Genomic DNA, 23,597 nt, shown 5'->3' with positions numbered 1-23,597 from the left:
CCTGGATCATTTGCAGCCTAAGGCCCATGTGGACCTAAATCCATCCCTGTGTCTACAGTATCTATCCATCTAGATACAGAAAATGGGTGAAATGTAATAGCCTGTGCGCAGCAGGCTATGCAGGACTTCCTCTGGGTCTACCCGGATTTTTAAAGCGGCAATCCTTTACACGCCAAGACCAACCTAGTCAGGATCTCGACAGCAGAATCCCGAGGATGAGCATTAGGGTTAGGTGGGATGGTTAGACGGAGGAAGGGGATGGTTAGGCCACCAAAGGAGACGGTTGGAGTTAGGCTACCGCAGGGGACAGTTAGGGTTAGGATGCAGGAGCAATGAGTTAGGGTTATGGTTAAAATACTCACCGGGATCTGGCGGCATTGTGACTGTCGGGATTCCGAGGGTCAGGATCATGGCTGCCAACATTTTGTACGTTTGCACAATGTGGTGAACCTTATGTACTTGCTCTCGAGAAGTCTTCTCTTCATGGCAGACTTCAATAGTGTTAGGGTTACGCCTACCTCCTGGATAGTGTTCTTCACTTGGCTGAAGGTTGTAAAGTATTCTTTACCATGGAAAGGACCCTGCGTTCATCCACCACTGCTTTCCTCTGAAGTGGGCGGCCAGGCCTTATTGTGTTGCCGAGCTTACCAGTGGGTTCTTAATTTCTCAGAATGTACTAAACTGTTGATTTGGCCACTCCTAAGGTTCCCACTATCTCTCTTACGGATTTTGCAGCCTAAAGATGACCTCTATCACTCGCACTGAGACATATACACATATAGACACACATACAGAGAATAAGTAGTTCCCACTACTGTTGACAAGTTAGGAAAATAGGATTTTGGATACCTACTGGTAAATCCTTTTCTCGTAGTCCGTAGATGATGCTGGGGTACATATTAGTACCATGGGGTATAGACGGGTCCACCAGGAGCCATTGGCACTTTAAGAGTTTAATAGTGTGGGCTGGCTCCTCCCTCTATACCCCTCCCACCAGACTCAGTCGAGGAGACGACATACTTTGAGAGAAGGAATAACAAAGATAGTGGCGTGATTCATACCAGCTCACACAACAGGCAAATCCGGCCAACATGCCGGAACAACTCAGCAATAGCTGAAACAGTAAATAACGCAGAACTTACCTAGGAACCAGGCAGTACTGAACTATAAAACCAATGCAGGAAAACGCAGCGCTGGGCGGGCGCCCAGCATCCTCTACGGACTACGAGAAAAGGATTTACCGGTAGGTAATTAAAATCCTATTTTCTCTTACGTCCTAGAGGATGCTGGGGTCCATATTAGTACCATGGGGATGTACCAAAGCTCCCAGTACGGGAGGGAGAGCGCGGAGGCTCCTGCAACACTGCTTGACCAAACTCGAGGTCATCAGAGGCCAAAGTATCGAACTTGTAATACTTGGCAAACGTGTTCGACCCAGACCAAGTAGCTGCTCTGCAGAGTTGTACAGCCGAGACACCCCAGGCAGCCACCCAGGGAGACCCCACTTTAAGAGTAGAGTGGACCTTTACAGATTTCGGACACAGCAAACCTGCCGTGGAATAAGCATGCTGAATAGTGAACCTGATCCAGCGAGAGATCGTCTGCTTAGAAGCAGCACACCCAAGTTTCTTGGGATCATAGAGGACGAACAGAGAGTCACTTTTCCTATGACGAGCCGTTCTCTTCACATAAGTCTTCAAAGCCCTCACTACATCCAAGGCCTTTGAAGCAATGGAGGAGTCAATAGCCACTGGCACCACAATAGGTTGGTTGATATGGAAAGCCAATACAACCTTAGGCAGGAAATGTGGACGAGTCCTAAGTTCCGCCCTGTCTTCATGAAAAAGCCCCCAATTCCGACACGCGTCGCGCAGAAGCCAAGGCCAACAAGGTGACCGCCTTCCACGTGAGAAACTTGAGATCAGCCTCCAGTAGAGGCTCAAACCAAGTAGATTGCAGGAACTGCAACACCACATCAAGATCCCAGGGTGCCGTTGGTGCAACAAAGGGAGGCTGGATGTGCAGAACCCCTTTCAAAAGGTCTGAACCTCAAGGAGGACAGCCAATTGTTTTTGGAATAAAATGGACAAAGCAGAGATCTGGACCTTGATGGAGCCCAATCTTAGTTTCATATCCACCCCTGCTTGCAGGAAAAGGAGAAAATGTCCAAGTTGAAACTCCACCGCAGGAAACTTCTTGGACTCGCATCAAGAAACATATTTTTTGCAAATGCGATGGTAATGTTTAGATGTTTCCCCTTCCTAGCCTATATCGGGATACCCTTCCGAGCTAAGATCTGGCGTTCAACCGCCATGCCATCAAACGTAGCCGTGGTAAGTCTTGATAAGCGAATGGCGCCTCCAGTAGCAGATCCTCCCGAAGAGGTAACGGCCTTGGATCCTCCAGCAGAAGATCCAGCAGATCCGCGTACCAAGCCCTCCTTGGCCAGTCCGGAGCAATGAGGATTGCCAGAACCTTTGTTCTTCTTACCAGTTGAAGAACTTTTGGTATTAGAGGAAGTGGAGGGAACACATACACTGACTTGACCACCCATGGTGTTACCAGTGCGTCCACCAGCACTGCCTGTGGGTCTCTCGACCTGGAACAGTACCTCCGCAGCTTCTTGTTGAGGCGGGAGGCCATCATGTATATGCGAGGAACTCCCCACCAACCGGTTACCTCCTCGAACACCTCCGAATGGAGGCCCCACTCTCCCGGATGGAGATCGTGTCTGCTGAGGAAGTTTGCTTCCCAGTTGTCTACACCCGGAATGAAGATTGCCGACATCTCCACCGCGTGTCTTTCTGCCCAGAGGAGGATTTTTGCCACCTCCGCCATGGCAGCTCTGCTCTTCGTTCCGCCCTGTCGGTTTATGTAGAGACAGTGGTCACGTTGTCCGACTGCACCTGAACAGCCTGATCCTGTAGAAGGTGTGCTGCTTGCAGAAGGGCGTTGTACACAGCCCTTAGCTCCAGGATGTTTATTGGGAAAAGGGATTCTTGATTCGACCACCTTCCTTGAAAGCTTTCCCCCAGAGCGACTGCACCTCAACCTCTTAGACTTGCATCTGTGGTTAAAAGGATCCAGTCCTGAACCCCGAACCTTCGGCCTTCCAGAAGGTGCGGAAGTGGTAACCACCAGAGGAGACAGGCGTATCCTCTTGTGCATGTGTAGGTGAGAGCCCGACCACTGGTCCAATAGGTCCAGTTGAAAAGGTTGAGCATGAAACCTGCCGTACTGCAGAGCCTAGTAAGCGGCAACCATCCTCCCCAGAAGGCGGATGCATTGATGAACCGAAACCCGGGTAGGCTTCAAGAAATCCCGGACCATTGATTGAACCACCAATGCTTTCTCCACCGGGAGAAATACCCTCTGCACTTCCGTGTCGAGGATAATTCCCAGGAAAGACAGCCTACTTGTCGGCTCCAGATGAGATTTTGGATGGTTCAGGATCCAACCGTGCTTCCTGAGCAGCTGTGTCATGAGCGCGATGGATCGCAACAACCTCTCCCTGGACGACACCTTGATCAGATCATCATCCAGATATGGAATTATGTTCACCCCCTGTTTGCGGAGAACCATCATCTCTGCCATCACCTTGGTGAAGATCCTTGGTGCTGTGGAGAGGCCAAACGGCAGCGCCTGGAACTGATAGTGATCGTCCAACAGTGCAAACCTGAGGTGTGCCTGATGCAGCGACCAAACGGGAATGTGGTGGTAAGCATCCTTGATGTCCAGCGACACCAGGAACGCCCCCCTCCGTCAGTTCTGAGATTACAGCTCTCAGAGATTCCATCTTGAATTTGAACTCCCTGAGATAAGGGTTCAAAGACTTTAAGTTTAGAATAGGCCATACCGAACCATCCGGTTTCGGTACCACAAAAAGGTTCTAATAATAACCCCATTTCCACTGCTGAGGCGGAACTGGGACAACAACCTCTGACACCACCAGTTTTCTGATGGCCTCCAGAAGAACTGATCTATCTGCCTGCAGAGCTGGCAAGCCTGACTTGAAGAAAAGGTGAGGTGGGGGATTTTGGAACTCCAGTCTGTACCCCCTGGACACTATATCCAGTACCCAGGGATCCAGGCCAGACGACACCCAGACGTGGCTGAACTGCCGGAGTCTTGCCCCCACCTGACCCTCCTCCAGGCCTAGCTGTCCACCGTCATGCGGAGGACTTAGGCGCATCAGAAGCGGGCTTCTGGGCTTGGGAACCTGCGGGAGCACGACCACCTGAAGAAGGTGTTCGAAGGCTTGTTCTATCTAGGCCTTGTGGGCCGAAAGGACTGTGACGTGGCTGGTGTAAAAGGCTTCTTTGTAGCCGGCGCAGCTGAGGGGAGAAAAGGAGACTTACCCGCGGTAGCCGTGGTAATCCACACATCCAGCGCCTCCCCAAAGAGAGCCTGACCAGTATAGGGTAGGCCCTCCACGTTCTTCATGGATTCAGCGTCCGCAGACCATTGGCGCAGCCAGAGACCCCTGCGAGCCGAGACGGACATGGAGGAGATCCCCGCAGCCATGGAACCCAGGTCCTTCATGGAATCCACCAGGAACCCTGCAGAATCCTGAACATGGCGTAAAAATACATCAACGTCACCTTTATCCAGCGAAGTCGACTCCTCCTGCAGAGTGATAGACCACCTGGCAATAGCTTTTGCAATCCAAGCACAGGCCATAGTAGGCCATAATATAGCCCCGGAAGCCATGTAAATGGATTTTAGCGTAGCATGCACCTTGCGATCTGCCGGGTCCTTCAACGCGGTAGATCCCGGGACTGGTAAAACGACACGCTTTGACAGCCTGGAGACAGAGGTGTCAACTATCGGTGGAGATTCCCACTTCTTTCTATCTCCCTCTGGGAAGGGAAAAGCAACCAAGACCCTCTTAGGGATCTGAAATTTATTTCCGGAGTTTCCCAGGCTTTTTCAAAGATAGCGTTTAATTCTTTGGATGCCGGGAAGGTGGGGGGGGGGGGGGGGCTTCTTATTATCTGTAAAGAAGGCCTCCTCCACCTGTTCAGGAGCTGTGTCAGAAATATGTAAAACATCCCACACCGCTTCAATCATCAACTGCACCCCTCTGGCAAGTGATGCTGTCCCCCTCGACACATCCCTGTCACCGTCTGCAGTGTCAGAGTCGGTGTCCGTGTCATCCTGCGTAAGCATTGCAAGTGCACGTTTGTGAGAATGTACCGCAGGGGATCCCGAGGAAGCAGTATCAGACCATACAACCATAGAGGATTGACAACCCTGTCAGAAATCTGAGAAATAGTCCCCCGCAGAGAGACTAACCATTCTGGCTCTCTAGTAGGGATCTGCGCTACAACAGTGCAATCCTGATTACATGGTATGGAGTCTTCCTGGGAAGACAAATCCTCTGCAGCATATGAAACAGTGTCCCTAGACATGTTGTCACATACACACCAAACACCCCACAAACACACAGGGTACTGGGTAGACAGAGTTTCCACCCAATAATGGCAGAGAGACACAGAGATTGGAGCAAACCCACATACAGCGCTATTAGAGGTATAGGGAGACCCTAACCAGCGCTGACTGTGTCCCTTAATAGGAGACACAGCCTGTATACAGCCTCCCCCCCCCCCCCCCTTCTACAACCCCCTGGTACCGTGCAGATAGCTGGAGTTGCTCTGGAGGGACCTGGACATCCACTGGCAGTGATTGCAGGCAGGAAAAATGGCGCTGAACGCTGCTGGGTCCGCTCTGAGGAGAAGCTCCGCCCCTTCAATGGCGCTGTCTTCCCGCTCTTGAGGATTATACTGGCATGAGGAATTTTGTGCTGGCTGCGATCCGCGGACCACGACAGGCTGGAAATGGTCAGTGTAGGGTACCTTGCTAGCTCAGGGCGCCCCTCACAGCGCCGCACCGCAGTACCGCTGAGCCGTCTGGGAGCGCGGTTAATACCGCGCTCCCACCCTTAAGCCGCCCTCTTTACACTGACCCCCCGCTTGTAAGGGGGGACAGTGACTAACTTGCCACACTTCAGCTCAGTGAGGGGGTGGCAGCTGGCTGCCGGGGTGAGCGTTCCCCTGTGGCGGAGCGCGATCTGTACCCTCTGGAGCTCAGTGTCCAGTCAGCGGAGGCAGTAGCTCAAGACCCCACAGGGCGGACACTGCTCCCCCCCCTCAGTCCCTCAATGCAGGGAGGCTGTTGCCAGCAGCCTCCCTGTAAAAAAAACCCTCTAAATAAACTTTTCTAAAGAAGCTCTGTAGAGCTCCCCTAGCTGTGACCGGCTCCTCCGGGCACATTTTCTAAACTGAGTCTGGTAGGAGGGGCATAGAGGGAGGAGCCAGCCCACACTATTAAACTCTTAAAGTGCTAGTAGCTCCTGGTGGACCCGTCTATACCCCATGGTACTAATATGGACCCCAGCATCCTCTAGGACGTAAGAGAAATAATGTCCAAATAAAATAAATGTAATATAAAATTTATTATAATATTGCTTTCCCCTAGATGGAAATCATCCGGTCTCATGGATAACACCGAAGACTGTGTCCCATGGTGTGAATCTTCTATTATATATAATATACCTCCACACTATATATTGATTTCTGCTTTTTGCTCTGCTGCGTGCTTTGTTTACCGCGCTGATTCCTTTGTGTCCAGGGATGAAAGCCCCAGTTGTGGCTCTGTCAGGCATCGTAATGAACGCACCGCACTGACTGGGGCAGCGTTGCATCATAAGCACAAACAACAAACACTGTGGAAGTGTGCTCAACGTATTGGAATAGTCAGCGCCGCAGTTTGTTTTTCCCCTAATGGATGTTGTTAGACTTCAGTACGTTAAGCTTTTGTAAATCTCTATTAAAAGGCTTTTATGAAGCTCGGCTCCAGTTTCCATGACGACAGCAGATGGTAATTTGCCTCAGAATGGAAGACCCTTGCTAACCCGTCCCTCAGCACGCTCTGTAGTAATATGTATTTTTAGTTTAAAGCGGTGACCTCCAGGAAATTAAAAATGATTGCTGGAAGGAGTGCACAGCTCAAAATAAATCATTAATGCACAACGTGCCGCATGACTGGGTGTGTATGTGTGCACAGATACACAGTACTATACCCTAGCTGTATGAATATCTACTGTATGTGAATTTCTGTCTCCCTCTGTGTATGTATGTATATATATATATATATATATATATATATATATATATATATACGGTTGAGTTCCATTATAATGACCACCAGCTAATAGCCAGAGTAACCGCCGTGTGCATCACGGACAGCAGCAAGACGGGCTGAACGGTCACTTTAGACACACGTCTGGCAGCCTCCAGGTACAATGTGACGGTGAGCTGCTCCACACACTCGTGTCGGTCGGCCCTCACGCACCTTCATAGCCGACGTTCACCTCTCAAATCAATGGCACGTGGTGCTGCGCTGTTTCCACATCCGTTAATCGTAATGGTGCCATTTGTCCAGTCACGATACACTTTCACCACAGCAGCACGTGGATAGTTTACAGACTGCGCTGTTTCAGAAATACGTCCGCCCTTAGTCCAAAACCTGGATTAATCGCCCCTTTTACCCATGACAGCAACGAGTGATAGATGTGCAGACGGCCTGTCACGCACCTTATATACCCACCAAGCCAGTGAGCGATACGATACGTGTATGGGCTACGCGCTGCTGACATCAAATGTAGGAGGTGGACAGGTGGACATAACAATGTGACTCAACTGTGTGTGTATATATATATATATATATATATATATATACACATACATACACACAGTATGAATACTGACAATAAATGATGTCATTATGCTGGTTCAATCCAGTGTCCATTTAATAGTTCACAGCCAGGTGTGGTGAGTGAGAGGAGAGACACTCAAGGGTCACAAATACCAGTATACAGTGCAAATATCTACTCAGTCATGTGGCAACAGTGTAATACTTTTATCCATGCAGCCATGGTCAAGTGGTTCAGTTGTTGTTCACACTAAACATCCAGAATGAGGAAGAAATGTGACCATGGTATTATTGTTTATTGCCAGACAGGGTGGATTGCACTGGCGTATTTATAATGGGTGCAGTGTGTGCGGTGCACACGGGCCCACACACCCTGCACCCAGTATCTTTAATGCTTACCCTCCGGAGTCCCGCAGCGCAGCAGCAGCGCAGTAGAAAAATCACTGGGAAAATGGCCGCATCAAAACACCATGTCCATGAAAGGGAAATAAGCTGACAGAAAGGCTACAGTAACCTAAATAACCATGCGTTAAGAGGTATGCAGAAGAGCAACTCTGAACTGAGACAGCCCATGAATGGGCTACATTGCGATGTTAGGATCTCATATGAGTGGAGAGAGACAGCCAATAAGCAATAGTGCAGCCGTGACACTTTGTTGCACTGTTTTAAAATGGGGATCCCTGCAGCTTACCAATTACAACACCCGCTCATCAGTCATCGCATACCTGGCGCGTTACCAGTGTGGCTAATCTCCAATGTGCCCAGAGAGTCAAAGCACTTTAGAAGGCTTTAGGTGATACCATTGCTGACCTCCTCGTAAATAAAAGACCTCCCAAGAGTTGCATGACGCCTGGTAAGGAAAGTTACTTACGCGTTTCTCCGTTCAGTGGAGTTGTGGTTTTGTCAGAGGCTCGCCAACAAAGCACAGTTGAAGATTATAAAATACATCTCCCGGTCTGACAAGTTGCTAGAAACAATGGGGGTCATTCAGATCTGAACGCTGCTGTGCGTTTTCGCACAGCGGGCAATTAGGTACTACCTGCGCATGCCTATGCCCCGCAATGCGCACACGCGTCGGACAACAACAACGGGTATCGCCGTCAGCCACAGGATGGTGCGAAAAATCAGATTGCACGGGCATTCGCAAGGTGGTTGACAGGAAGAGGCCATTAGTAGGTGGTAACTGAGCGTTTATTGGGAGTGTCTGGAAAAACGCAGGCATGCCCAAACGTTTTCAGGGACGGCGTCTGACGGCAGCTCCGGCCCCGATCAGCCTGATGTGATCGCACTGGAGGAGTAAGTACTGGGCTGTACAGAGACTGCACAAAGTGAATTTTAGCAGCTCGGTGTACACATGCAATCGCACACTTGCTCGGCAAATTTACACTGCTCCTGGAGGCGGCGACTATCTGAACGCAGGACAGCAAAGTTAGCAGCCCAGCCATCAGATCTGAATCACCCCCAATATGTAGCCATGGATTCATGGATCCATCCTGCCTGGTGTCAGCGGTGGGTGTGGATCATTAGATCGACAGTGTCTAGGTCGACAATGTTTAGGTCGACCACTATAGGTCGTCAGTCACTAGGTCGACAGGGTCAGAAGGTCGACATGTTCTAGGTCGACAGGTCAAAAGGTCGACATGAGTTTTTAATGCTTTTTTGGTGTCGTTTTCTGCATACAGTGACTGGGAAGGCGAATTAGTGCACCGTGTCCCCCTCGCATCCTTCGGGCAAGATTACCGTTCCAATCGTAGCCCACGTGGACCCCACGTTAAGTATGAAAAAGTTAAAAAAGATTTATTTTTAAAAAACTCATGTCGACCTTTTGCCCTGTCGACCTAGAACATGTCGACCTTCTGACCCTGTCGACCTAGTGACTGTCGACCTATAGTGGTCGACCTAAACATTGTCGATCTTCAGACCGGATCCCGTCAGCGGTTCAGGCTGGTGAAGTAATGGTGTAGGGAATGTTCTCTTGGCGCACATCAGTTCCCTTAATCCCAAATGAGCAGGTCTAAATGTCACAGTCTGAGTATTGTTGCTGGCTTTATTGCCACTTTGACAAAGATGCCTGGAGCAGCGAAACGCGTCAGAAGAGACTGCAAACGCCACACTTGAAAAGGAGAGACTGCGAACGCCACATTTGACAGAGACTTGTGAGACCTTTGCTCCATTTGCTAGGAGCGTGGAGAAATTCAAAGGACAACAATTCACCCAGGTACCTACCCATAAGCTACAAGAAGCCACATTGTGGACCAGGGATACCGACATAATTGCATGGAATCCTCCTACAATTAGGAACCATCGCTACGGGCGCGTTATTGAGGAACACAAGGCTAGTAATACTCAAACCAATGGACATCTGTCTGCACTTTAATGTGAATTGTCCGCTCCAATTTATGGACACAGTCTCAGGCAATCTATGAGCAGTCAAATATATCTCTATTTGGTTTTTCTATGCCCACATTTGTTGTCTACAATCAGGAGTATTTATTCATTCATGTTTTTAATGTATAGTTATTAAATTGTTTTAATTATAATTACTCTCACTGTTAGCGCTGTTTTCCCTTTTTCATTAACCATTTTTGCAGGCAGACTATCTCCCACTATACAGCTGCTTAAAAAAGCACCCTATTTTCAGTGCCCGTTTTTATATATACTTGTTAGATATTTTTGCTTATTGCCACAGCCTGCCCAAAACTGGCAATTAGCAATGGATAGACATGTGCACCCAGGATGAAGGGCCCACCAGGTGAATGCAGTGATACTTAGGGGTGTCCCCATCTTCCAGCGGGGGTGTGGCCAGCCTCCGCAGCTGCTTGCCTAGCCATTACAGAGTGTGTGGTGTGGGCCCCTTTATAAATATAGTAAATGCTGCTAGTGCATGCATGATAATGTACCAGATTAATAACAGCAAAGAACTGTAGAAAATACACCACAGTTCTATGCAGTATAATGTAACATATGCATAATGTATAATTTCAGTGAACAGTATGGAACATGATCACTAGAGGAGGGTGTAGACCCTCAGGCAGTGTGGCCCACTGGGGGTTTCTCCTGACCCCCTGTGGGCCAGTCCGAGCCTGTGTGTACCAGCGAGAAGATGTGGAAAACTGTTGGGTGTCCTGGAAGACTGGTGGCCACCTCAGTTCTAAGGAGTGTTTCCATATCTTTTTGGATTCATACCATAAAGAATTCATACTGTCCCAAGGCAAAAGGGAGCCCTACCCAGTACTGTAATAATAATCATTTTATTTATATTGCAAGTTTCTGAAAAAGGACTTAAGAAACTTTACTGAAATCATGAATTTACAGTAGTACCGAGGTTTAGGTTTACAGAAAATGCAGACACTGTGAACACAATGCAGAGTTGAGGCAGCCATCTTGGGCACACTAAAAAGAATACATTGGGCGAAACAGGCAATGCCTAGATGAGATGATACGTAATGCGAATACTACGGAAAATGAATTCAAGATACACAATCCTTGCAAAATCATCAGATCCATGCTTTGTTCATCCTATACTTAAGAGTACCAGGTGAGGAAGCCATCTTGGACACAATACACAGGTTATGGTGTGTGAGATAAACAATACATGGAAGACATGAAAAATTGCTAACACTGATCAACACTCATTTTATTGCCAATCATGTTAGAGCTATTTTGAGGTAACTTTGGGGTGCTGATTCCGAATATGACATCGGTTTTGCTTGATTGGGTCTAATTTTTTAGATATACGAAGGAGAAACAAGAAAAACACAACCGACAACTCAAACTGCTCAACTGACAACAATCACCTGACAGTGGCCAATCACCAATATAAGGAGGAGGAATATTCTAGAATGATTGCAGAGTGAACTCATAGAATATTTGCGTGTCTCACCTTCTAGAATGTACGGGCAGATTCCCATATGCACGTATTATGGCTTTGTTCCCTATTATTTGATGGTATCAATTATCTCAAGAACTAGAGCCAATAGGGAATAAACTACTTTCATTTTGGAATTCAGCAGCCCCAACATACCCTAAATTTGCTCAAATATCTGAGGGCAACTAAACAATTTATTTTTATTTTTTTGCTGGGCTGTGCAATATAGCTAAAAAGCTGTACACAGTATATAGGACACTGATTCAGTATACGTACAGTAATAGATATACCACTCTTGGGCGTGTGGTCACGCTCTAATACTACACAAGGCGTGCGTATATGAGAGTCCGACTGCACACCCAAGAGTGGTAAATCTATCTTATAAAATGGTCCTTGTTGTGACAAATTAGTTCTATGTGGAGAAAATACAGAATAGGAGGAAAATATAGTTCAGAATAGGCTGTTTAGTTTAACTTATACAGTTAAATATGTGTTCATTAAAAGAACAGCGTAAGTGAATAAAACACTGACGGCAAGATGCATCATCGCTTGGAGAGTGATAAAATGGAGAAAGAAAAAGTGCCAGCCAATCAGCTCCTAACTGCCATGTCACAGGATGTGTTTGCAAAATGGCAGTTAGGAGCTGATTGGCTGGCATTTTTTCACTCTCCATTTTCTCACTCTCCAAGCGATGATGCATCTGGCCCTGACTGTGCTAATTCTGAAGTGGCTGCTCAGGAAAGTTCTGTTCAAATTCTTTGATTAGATCATCATTGTACAAGTCTTTTCAATGAGGGTCTGAGGTGATATCATGTGAGTTATGTGTTAAATTTGACATTTTGTGACATTTTTCAGTCAGAAATGTCTGTGATAATGAGGCAGCGAGGTGCTGCTGACCTGTGAGCAGTGTCTCTGTGAGAGCTGGTACTGTTAGGGTGCGTACACACTGGCTGATATATCGGACGTTCTACTGAACAGCCGATATATCACGGATCCGTCGGGCAGTGTGTACGAACGATATGTCTGTGAATGCTGTAGTTCACAGACATAATGCATCGTTCCTGCAGCACAGCTGACGGCCAATATATCTAACGATATATTGGCGATCCGTGCTGTGTGTAGGGGCAGTCAGTCGACCTCACGTACACTTGCTGCAGATGCCGGCGGTGACTGACAGTTGAACAGGACGGGCGCATGTAAACGCCCGCCCAGTTCATGACGTCAGTCACGACGGATCGGGCAGTGTGTATGCACAACACACTGCCCGGTCCGTCCATAGATATATCTGCAGATCAATTGTGTGTTCCCGGCATTACTTGTGGAGTGATACAGCACTGGCTTAGTAATGAGGTTTTGGTCATAGCAGGAAGTAGATCAGGCCTGAGGTGTGCGGTCGTTGGGAAATAATGCACAGTCATGTGATGTTATGTATCCAATCACGTGGGTGAATTCTGTCTCAATATACCACACCATTTTATAAATGTATATATAACAGTTATATAATGATGCTATTGCCCATCTAGTGCATAATCAGTAGAGAGCTTGAGGGAAGTCCGTCCCCTACCTCCCCTAACAGCACTCACTGGCTGCCCAGACGTGACTCTCACAGAGAACTGATGGCTCCACCTGCGCTCCCACCAGAGGAGAAAGTCCTACATGGGCTTTCTAGCACCCTACTCACTACACAGGCTGGCTCTGCTGCTGCAGTCCAGGAGACACTCCACCAGCTCCAGAACAGAGGACAGCTAGCAGTTGGGCAGGTCTCACAGAGAAACTGATCTCAGTGTTGGGTGCTCACCTCATCTCCCAATGAGATCCCTGTACTGATCAGCTAGCGCGCAGCAACATATTGATCCTGGAAAACCAATGTGCAGGTGCATGCCCTTGGGAAGCTGGAGTGTGTGAGTTTGCAACCATGGGCGTAAGGTACATACATAGGAACATATGCCATATATACTCTACATACATAAGAGTAATGCAATACTGATAGATAGATAGATAGATAGATAGATAGATAGATAGATAGATAGATAGATAGATAGATAGATAGATAGATAGATAGATAGATATTGTGGTGAGAGGTTGTCCTGTGGGATCAGCTCCCTCCAAGGAGAGGACAGCAAAGACTGTGCACTCTGTAACAGCAGTGGTGGTTTGTAACTCCGGGTTTTCCAGGTTGCCCAAAGTCAGCTGGGAATCATCACCAGAGAACAGGAAGAGTTAAAAACTTTCATTTACCCTGTGCTCTGGGCACTGATGCTTGATAGCGGCCAGTGAGTAGGCCAGAGTGTGGTTAGTGCCAGGGACCGACTGAATAGCCGTGCTAGGAAGCATAGCAGAAGATGGCTGCACTCCAGGTCAGCAGAATGAACTCTAGAGACCTTGGTGCTGGGTTGTTTGACACCTGTTTATTTAATTACTAGGCCTGTTCTTCCAGCCTAATGTCTATATTTGCTGAACTGCTGTGCCTGCTTCCAGAACAAGCCGCTGTTACACCGGCAAAGTGCCTGTTGTGTGTCCTTATTTAACCAACCCTGTTACAATAAATAAATAAATATATATATATATATATATATATATATATATATATATATAGAGGTGCGGCACTCAGGCTGGAATAAAGCATGCTAGGTCGGTGGAATGGTCATCAACGTTTCAATATATTTAATATATTGAAATGTTGATGACCATTCCACCGACCTAGCGTCCTTTATTCCAGCCTGAGTGCCGCACCTCTGCATGCTATACATTAAATCCTGTGAAGGCACCGGCGCAGCTTATTGAGAGGCAAGGAGTGCCGGACCTGCGTTATCTATATATATATATATATATATATATTTATAATTTTATATATATATATATATATATATATATATATACTTACCAGTCCATTCTAAGTGGTAGGAATGGTGCTCTAGATTGGGCCACATCCATTTACAATGCTTTTAAAAAGTGCACTCTGCAGACAGATCCCAGCTCCTCTTTTGTTCAGTACAACACTGTATGGAGGCAGCTTAATAACAAGCCAGACGCAGGCAAAACTTGTATCTATTCATCTTTCCATCTTACTCCACACGTCTATACAAATGCACACAATGAGCTTGTCGTGTATAGTAATACAGTGTGTTACTGCGTTGCGGAAAGCTCGGGGCAGAGCAGGCAGCCAGTGTATGGATGGCAAACTCCAATTATGTGACTTATTGTGATGAAGAAGACAACGGAAACATTACAGATTGCAGAAGGCGATGGAGGCTTGTTGTGTCGCTCCCAGGAACAACTTGCTCTATGGAGACAATACAATTACTGGCCCCGGTGACTGAGCACTGATTTATTGTATGCCTCGGAATAACACTTCTAATGAACAAGTTAACAATGGCAGTCATTTACCATGCTCTCTGCCGCGATAGCAATCTAAAGCTTTGTCTACGTCTCAGCGCTCAATGTTCTGATGAATAAGTATTGTGCAGACGTACAGCCCCAGCCAGTGTCAGACACACAATGTACCTCGACGAATATAAAACACGTCTAACCGAGGTGACAAACTAGTAACGGGGGAAGTTTTTTGGGGTACCACAAGTCCCAGCAAGCCCTCATAGCCTTAACAAAATTTCAAGAGGGAGGTCTGAAGACCATTGGCCATTTCTCTTAATATTGCCACGGGGCAAACTGCGATAGTTAAAATAAAGGTCGCTGCCCCCTCTAAGGTGTTGTTGGCCCCTGGGGGCCGGGAATGAACTAATGCTTCTCTTTTGGGACAGAGGGGGGTATTCAATTAGGGGGGCAGTCGGCCGAAAATTGCTGCAAAAATGGCTTTACGCAGGTATGCGTGCTCCCGTTTTTCGATCGATTTAATTCCAAACGGATTTCACATGAAAATTCTTGCAGTGAAAAGTGTAGGTGAAAATGGGGACATTAGCCTGCACTCTAAAAAATGCTAAATTAACATAGGATAACAGAAAAGAAATGTATTAGAGATCACATTAGAGAGTTTTTGGGGCTGTTATATGCATTTTTGCAAAAAAAAATGCAAAAACAATTATAGAAAGCAATTTTTGTGTGCAAAATAAATGCTCTCATTAGAATTGGGGTACGTGAAAATGGGTATAAATATATATTTGGGTCATTTTAGGGTCCTTAAAAAAAAAAAAAAAAAGTGTCAACAGACCGATTACGCCACCTGCAAGCCTAAAAACACCTGTCCCACTCATAAAGAACCCCAATATACCTGTTCCATACCTTGAACCCCAATTTCCATCACTTTGTACTTTTTCACCCCAAAAATGACATGTCATTATTGACCAATTAAAAAATAATTAAAACCGTCAACGTGCCTAATGAGTTATTAAGGGGGGTGTCCCAGGGGTTCTGTACCATATCCAAACATTTTTATCTTAAAATAGAGATTTTTTTCCCAACTTTTCAACTGCTCAGAGTAGGTGAAGTGAAATTTGTGAAAAAATTATCACCAGTAAATTTTCCCGGATAATTGAATACGCTGTAATTGCAATTCGCGGAAAAAGTCATTTTTTTCACGTGAAAAGTCCGTTATCGCAACTAATTGAATACCTGAGTGTGAAGATCACGCACTTATCTGATAGAGAGCGTACACCCTGCCCGCAAAAACCTGCTGGCTCAGGTAGTCTGGCTCAAGATGGTCAGGTTACTAGGCAGATTATATGCTGCAATAAATACCTTAAATGCAAACCTTGGATGGGTATAACGTTTCCTGGGCATGTCCCAGCCAGCGCCTGCCCCTGTTCGCAGTCGCGGTGGGCAAAACCCTGTGGCTAGGGCATTAGCATATTTTCACAGATCTGCTGTGCACGGGATCGCAGTAGCTATGGAATTTGCGTCTACCTCTGAATGTGGCTCTAAGTGTGTGGAGTTTGTGTGTACCCCCATATTTGCAAGGGTTTTCTATGGGTGCTCTCGTGTCCTCCTACACTCCAAAAACACACTAGTACTGTAGGTGACTTGGATTCCGGAAAAAAACATTAATCCTGGTGTGTTTGTGTACATGTGATAGGGAATATAGGGGTAATTCAGAGCTGATCGCTGCTGTGCGTTTTCGGGACAGAGGGGGGTATTGCGCTTGCGCATGCACTGCAATGCACAGGCGTGACGGACGGCTGCACAGGGGATGGCCAGTCAGCGACGGGATTGTGCGCAGTATCCATTTGCAAGGGCGTTTGCAAGGAGATTGACAGGAAGAAGGCATTTGTGGGTGGCAACTGACCATTTTCTGGGAGTGTCTGGAAAAACACAGGCGTGTCCAAGCGTTTGCAGGGAGGGTTCCTGCCGTCAATTCCGGCCCCGGACAGGCTGATGTGATCGCAGCGGCTGAGTAAGTCCTGGGCTGCGCAGAGGCTGCACGAAATCAGTTTGTACAGCTCTGCTACACATGTGATCGCACACTTACACAGCTAAAATACACTCCCCCTGTAGGCGGCGACTATCTGATCGCAGGACTGCAAAAAACGCAGCCCAGTGATCAGATCTGAATTACCCCCATAGAGTGTAAGCTTCACTGGAGCAGGGGCTGATGTGACTGATACACTCTCTGTGATGTGTGTGTGTGTGTGTGTGTGTGTGTGTGTGTGTGTGTAAGGGGGGTACATGTACTAAGTAGTGATAAAAGTGGAGAAGTTGCCCATGGCAACCAATCAGCATTGACGTAACATTTATAACTTGCATACTAAAAAAAAGTATACAGAGCAGCTGATTGGTTGCCATGGACAACTTCTCCACTGGCTCACTTCTCCACTTTTATCACCACTTAGTACATGTCCCCAATAGAGTGTGAGCGCCACTGGGGCAGGGACTGATGTGTCTGCTGCATACTCACTGTCAGGCCCGGCGCCACCCGCTCAGCGAGGACTGCAATGCAGGGAGGCGCCGGGTCGGAGAGGCGCTCTCCCTGATCTGCTACCTTGTGCACTTTCGCTGCCGGCTGCCAGCGCCTGTCACTCTGACAGGCAGCAGCGGCGCTCCCCCTCTCTGCCTCCTTACGAACGGAGCTGCAATGTCCCGCCTGTTGCTGCCGGGTGCCGCTGCTGCCAGCGCCTGTAACACTCATCACAGGCAGCAGGGGCAGCGGGCAACATGAAGAGATGCGCCGCACAAATATTATACGCTCCTCCTGCCCGCACGCCCAGGAAGACCACCGCACGCAAGGAAGGGGGGGGGGGGGGGGGGGGAGTTCTACATACCCCAAAACCCCCCCTGAGTCGGACCACAATTTTTTCGGAGGTCTCTGCACTTGCCGTGCGCAACCTGATGGCATTCTACTACTGAGGAACCTGCCTGGAGTCGGATACTGGTGCTTCCCTGCAGTCCCTTGCCATCGCCACTTCAATCTAGCATCTACCCTTGCCCATCCCAGGTGATAACAGAGTATTGATGGAGGAGGAGCCAAGGACGACCTGTGTGAGGGAGAGAATATTAATGTCAGAGGGAGCGAATTAATTTATACTAATGTGACAGTGAGCAGATCGCTGATATCTTTGTTTGTGTGTGTGTGTGTGTGTGTGTGTGTGTGTGTGTGTGTGTGTGTGTGGGAGGGGGGGAGGGGGGGGGAGAGGAGGAGGAGGAGTAAATATATTCATGTCAATGTAGCAGTGGAAGGCTCTTGTAATGTAACTGTGGAGGGCCCTTCATAATGTTGCTATGGGGCCCACAAAGTCCTAGCTGTGTTTGTGTGTCTTGTGTTAATATGCATGTATGTATATGTATATATATATATATATATATATATATATATTTATGTGTGATATGATTTCCCAGCGTCCAGGATGTGGGCGGTCAGAAGACCAACCACAGCATTCCGATGCAGACAATCCCGACAGAAGGTATACTCACCCTCTCCCAAGACGCCCCTTAACCCTCCCCAGTGGTGCCTAAACCTAACCCCTCTCCCCGCAGCCTAAACCTAACCCTCCCTCCCGGCAGCCTAACCCTAACTCCCCCCACCCTAACTCTAACCCTCCCCGTTGGGGTCCTAACCCTAACCCCCCTCCCCGCAGCTAAGCCCTAACCCTCCCTCCCCGCAGCCTAGCCCCAACCCTCCCTCCCTGCAGCCTAGCCCTAACCCCCCTCCCCGGGGTGGTCCCTAAACCTAACCTCGCCCTTCCACGGGCTAACACTGACAGTCACTGCATACTTACAATCAGGATGTCGGCATTTGGGAATCCAGAGTCTGCATTTCATCAAGTGTTGGAGTTCCAGCATCACCATTATGACCACATGTCAAAATGCCGTCCGCATCCCATATTTTATATATATATATATATATATATATATATATATATATATATATATACTTTTGTATGGGTATCATTATTTAACTACCTCTTTTTGCAGTTTGCTACATCCTTGTTATTCTGATTTTCATTCGCTGCTACATGTCCCGGAGTCCTTGCTGGTATCTGCGGAGCGCACCCAGCGAGTGTATGTGGAGAGATCTACTGAGTGCTGGACCAAGCTACTAACAGAAAAATACACACACGGAACCCCCCCCCCCCCCCCCCCATGAAAATCCTGCGTTTGTCTCTGTACACTACCAAGGCTCAGAGTCCTCTCTGAGTACTGAGCTCCGCCTCCCCTGTGGGCTGCTCTGCATCAAAGAAATAGCGTCCCTGCCCTCACACTCCGTCAGCACCCTGCCCTCACCCTCCCTGTAACTCCCCGTCAGCGCCCTGCCCTCACCCTCCCTGTAACTCCCCCTCAGTGTCCCTGCCCTCAGCCTCCCTGTAACTCCCCGTCAGCATCCTGTCCTCACCCTCCCTGTAACTCCCTGTCAGCGTCCCTGCCCTCACCCTCCCTGTAACCCCCCTCAGTGTCCCTGCCCTCACCCTCCCTGTAACTCCCCGTCAGCGTCCCTGCCCTCACCCTCCCTGTAACTCCCCGTCAGCGTCCCTGCCCTCACCCTCCCTGTAACTCCCCGTCAGCGTCCCTTCCCTCACCCTCCCTGTAACTCCCCGTCAGCGTCCCTGCCCTCACCCACCCTGTAACTCCCCGTCAGCGTCCCTGCCCTCACCCACCCTGTAACTCCCCGTCAGCATCCCTGCCCTCACCCTCCCTGTAACTCCCCGTCAGCGTCCCTGCCCTCACCCACCCTGTAACTCCCCGTCAGCGTCCCTGCCCTCACCCACCCTGTAACTCCCCGTCAGCGTCCCTGCCCTCACCCACCCTGTAACTCCCCGTCAGCATCCCTGCCCTCAGCCTCCCTGTAACTCCCCGTCAGCATCCTGTCCTCACCCTCCCTGTAACTCCCCGTCAGCGTCCCTGCCCTCACCCTCCCTGTAACCCCCCTCAGTGTCCCTGCCCTCACCCTCCCTGTAACTCCCCGTCAGCGTCCCTGCCCTCACCCTCCCTGTAACTCCCCGTCAGCGTCCCTGCCCTCACCCTCCCTGTAACTCCCCGTCAGCGTCCCTTCCCTCACCCTCCCTGTAACTCCCCGTCAGCGTCCCTGCCCTCACCCACCCTGTAACTCCCCGTCAGCGTCCCTGCCCTCACCCACCCTGTAACTCCCCGTCAGCGTCCCTGCCCTCACCCTCCCTGTAACTCCCCGTCAGCGTCCCTGCCCTCACCCACCCTGTAACTCCCCGTCAGCGTCCCTGCCCTCACCCACACTGTAACTCCCCGTCAGCGTCCATGCCCTCACCCACACTGTAACTCCCTGTCAGCGTTCCTGCCCTCACCCACCCTGTAACTCCCCGTCAGCGTCCCTGCCCTCACCCACCCTGTAACTCCCCGTCAGCATCCCTGCCCTCACCCTCCCTGTAACTCCCCGTCAGCGTCCCTGCCCTCACCCACCCTGTAACTCCCCGTCAGCGTCCCTGCCCTCACCCACCCTGTAACTCCCCGTCAGCGTCCCTGCCCTCACCCACCCTGTAACTCCCCGTCAGCATCCCTGCCCTCAGCCTCCCTGTAACTCCCCGTCAGCATCCTGTCCTCACCCTCCCTGTAACTCCCTGTCAGCGTCCCTGCCCTCACCCTCCCTGTAACCCCCCTCAGTGTCCCTGCCCTCACCCTCCCTGTAACTCCCCGTCAGCGTCCCTGCCCTCACCCTCCCTGTAACTCCCCGTCAGCGTCCCTGCCCTCACCCTCCCTGTAACTCCCCGTCAGCGTCCCTTCCCTCACCCTCCCTGTAACTCCCCGTCAGCGTCCCTGCCCTCACCCACCCTGTAACTCCCCGTCAGCGTCCCTGTCCTCACCCACCCTGTAACTCCCCGTCAGCGTCCCTGCCCTCACCCACCCTGTAACTCCCCGTCAGCGTCCCTGCCCTCACCAACACTGTAACTCCCCGTCAGCGTTCCTGCCCTCACCCACACTGTAACTCCCTGTCAGCGTTCCTGCCCTCACCCACCCTGTAACTCCCCGTCAGCGTCCCTGCCCTCACCCACCCTGTAACTCCCCGTCAGCATCCCTGCCCTCACCCTCCCTGTAACTCCCCGTCAGCGTCCCTGCCCTCACCCACCCTGTAACTCCCAGTCAGCGTCCCTGCCCTCACCCACCCTGTAACTCCCCGTCAGCGTCCCTGCCCTCACCCACACTGTAACTCCCCGTCAGCGTTCCTGCCCTCACCCTCCCTGTAACTCCCCGTCAGCGTCCCTGCCCTCACCCACCCTGTAACTCCCCGTCAGCATCCCTGCCCTCACCCTCCCTGTAACTCCCCGTCAGCGTTCCTGCCCTCACCCACCCTGTAACTCCCCGTCAGCGTCCCTGCCCTCACCCACACTGTAACTCCCCGTCAGCGTCCCTGCCCTCACCCACACTGTAACTCCCCGTCAGCGTTCCTGCCCTCACCCTCCCTGTAACTCCCCCTCTGCGTCCCTGCCCTCACCCTCCCTGTAACTCCCCGTCAGCGTCCCTTCCCTCACCCTCCCTGTAACTCCCCGTCAGCGTCCCTGCCCTCACCCTCCCTGTAACTCCCCGTCAGCGTCCCTTCCCTCACCCTCCCTGTAACTCCCCGTCAGCGTCCCTGCCCTCACCCACCCTGTAACTCCCCGTCAGCGTCCCTGTCCTCACCCACCCTGTAACTCCCCGTCAGCGTCCCTGCCCTCACCCACCCTGTAACTCCCCGTCAGCGTCCCTGCCCTCACCAACACTGTAACTCCCCGTCAGCGTTCCTGCCCTCACCCACACTGTAACTCCCTGTCAGCGTTCCTGCCCTCACCCACCCTGTAACTCCCCGTCAGCGTCCCTGCCCTCACCCACCCTGTAACTCCCCGTCAGCATCCCTGCCCTCACCCTCCCTGTAACTCCCCGTCAGCGTCCCTGCCCTCACCCACCCTGTAACTCCCCGTCAGCGTCCCTGCCCTCACCCACCCTGTAACTCCCCGTCAGCGTCCCTGCCCTCACCCACACTGTAACTCCCCGTCAGCGTTCCTGCCCTCACCCTCCCTGTAACTCCCCGTCAGCGTCCCTGCCCTCACCCACCCTGTAACTCCCCGTCAGCATCCCTGCCCTCACCCTCCCTGTAACTCCCCGTCAGCGTCCCTGCCCTCACCCACCCTGTAACTCCCCGTCAGCGTTCCTGCCCTCACCCACCCTGTAACTCCCCGTCAGCGTCCCTGCCCTCACCCACACTGTAACTCCCCGTCAGCGTCCCTGCCCTCACCCACACTGTAACTCCCCGTCAGCGTTCCTGCCCTCACCCTCCCTGTAACTCCCCCTCTGCGTCCCTGCCCTCACCCTCCCTGTAACTTCTCGTCAGCGTCCTGCCCTCACCCTCCCTCTAACTCCCAAAGTAGTGGGAGTCAGAAGAGGAACGAGGGGATGGAAAATAGATGGGGAAAGGGGGTACAGAGAGAGAGGAGGAAAAGAGAAAACGTAAAAGTAGCCTGAGGCAGTGCTGGGAATAATAGCTTAAAAAAAATAAAATAAACCCAGGCAATGCTGGACATAAGTATAAGGGACACTACTATGTTCTGTAATATGAATCATGGGGACTATGGTGGTCATTCCGAGTTGATTGCAGCCAGCAACTTTTAGCCGCTGCTACGATCAATAGTCCATGCCTATGGGGGAGTGTATTTTAGCTTAGCAGAGCTGCGATCGCTTGTGCAGCCCTGCTAAGCTAAAAAAGTTTCCCTCCAACTAGACTAGCCCTGTACATACTTACCCTGTGCGATGGATCCAGCGATGATGGGCCCGGCTTTGTCGTCACTCCTCCGCCCTCCGTTGTCCTGAACACGCCTGCGTTTTACTCACCACTCCCCAAAAACGGCTTCAAACGGTCCGGATCCGCCCATCCACGCCTCCTTCCTGGTTATCTTCTTAGCGGTCGCCGCTGCGACCGCTTCCACCGGTAGCCGCAACGTAACCCGGAGACACCTGTCGCCGGGCAACATCGCACACGCGCACTGCGCCGGCCGCGCATGCGCATTCCGCACCCATTCGCAGCGCAGCGAAAAACCGCTGCGTGCGAACGGGTCAGAATGACCCCCAATGTGCAGTGTAATGTGAATAAGCTTGTGCTACAGTGGGGCGTAATTTTAATTGGAGGTACTATTGTGAGGTGCTATTGTGTGCTCACACCCTTCAATGTGAGACCACACCCCTCTTTTGTGATGCACGCTGGCCCTTTATGAGTTAAGGGAGGGAGGGCGCAATTTTATAGTTTGCAGGAGGGCGCCGAACACCCTAGCACCGGCCCTGCTCACTGTACTGCGCTGCAGAATATGTGTGAGCTATAAGAATAACTGTTATTAAATAATATACAGGCAGATCCAGTCACAATGAGAACGATCAGACCACGACAGCACATGCTCGCATCACAGTCATTGTATAATATCATTTTCCTGCATAAACGCCATACAGTACCTCCCAGCAGTCCCAATACGGGTGGATCGTCCTGTCACCTAGACGGGCACTGCCCGTGTACCCACTGCTATTGGGAGCTTATGCTGCACCATGGTGACCAGTGGGTCTGTTTACTAAGCCTTGGATGGAGATAAAATACCAACCAATCAGCTCCTGACATTTTTCAAACCTAGCCTGTGACACGACAGGA

General features: G+C 50.3%; 1 protein-coding gene across 5 annotated transcripts in view; it reads right to left on the bottom strand.

The window, feature by feature from the left end:
• MSRA (methionine sulfoxide reductase A) overlaps positions 1-23,597 on the bottom strand; it is a 521,014-nt gene that overhangs the window by 315,281 nt on the left and 182,136 nt on the right. The window contains exon 1 of one of the 5 annotated variants that reach the window (XM_063915082.1): positions 18,929-19,012. The exons of the other annotated variants lie outside the window; for them this stretch is intronic. The gene's annotated coding sequence lies outside the window, so the exon portion shown is untranslated. Of the gene's footprint in view, positions 1-18,928; positions 19,013-23,597 lie in introns of those variants that run through there. 5 annotated transcript variants of the gene reach the window in all.

The sequence above is a fragment of the Pseudophryne corroboree genome, chromosome 4, assembly GCF_028390025.1.
Source record: "Pseudophryne corroboree isolate aPseCor3 chromosome 4, aPseCor3.hap2, whole genome shotgun sequence".
Taxonomy (NCBI): Eukaryota; Metazoa; Chordata; class Amphibia; order Anura; family Myobatrachidae; genus Pseudophryne; species Pseudophryne corroboree.
This window is presented reverse-complemented; position numbering and strand designations above follow the sequence as displayed.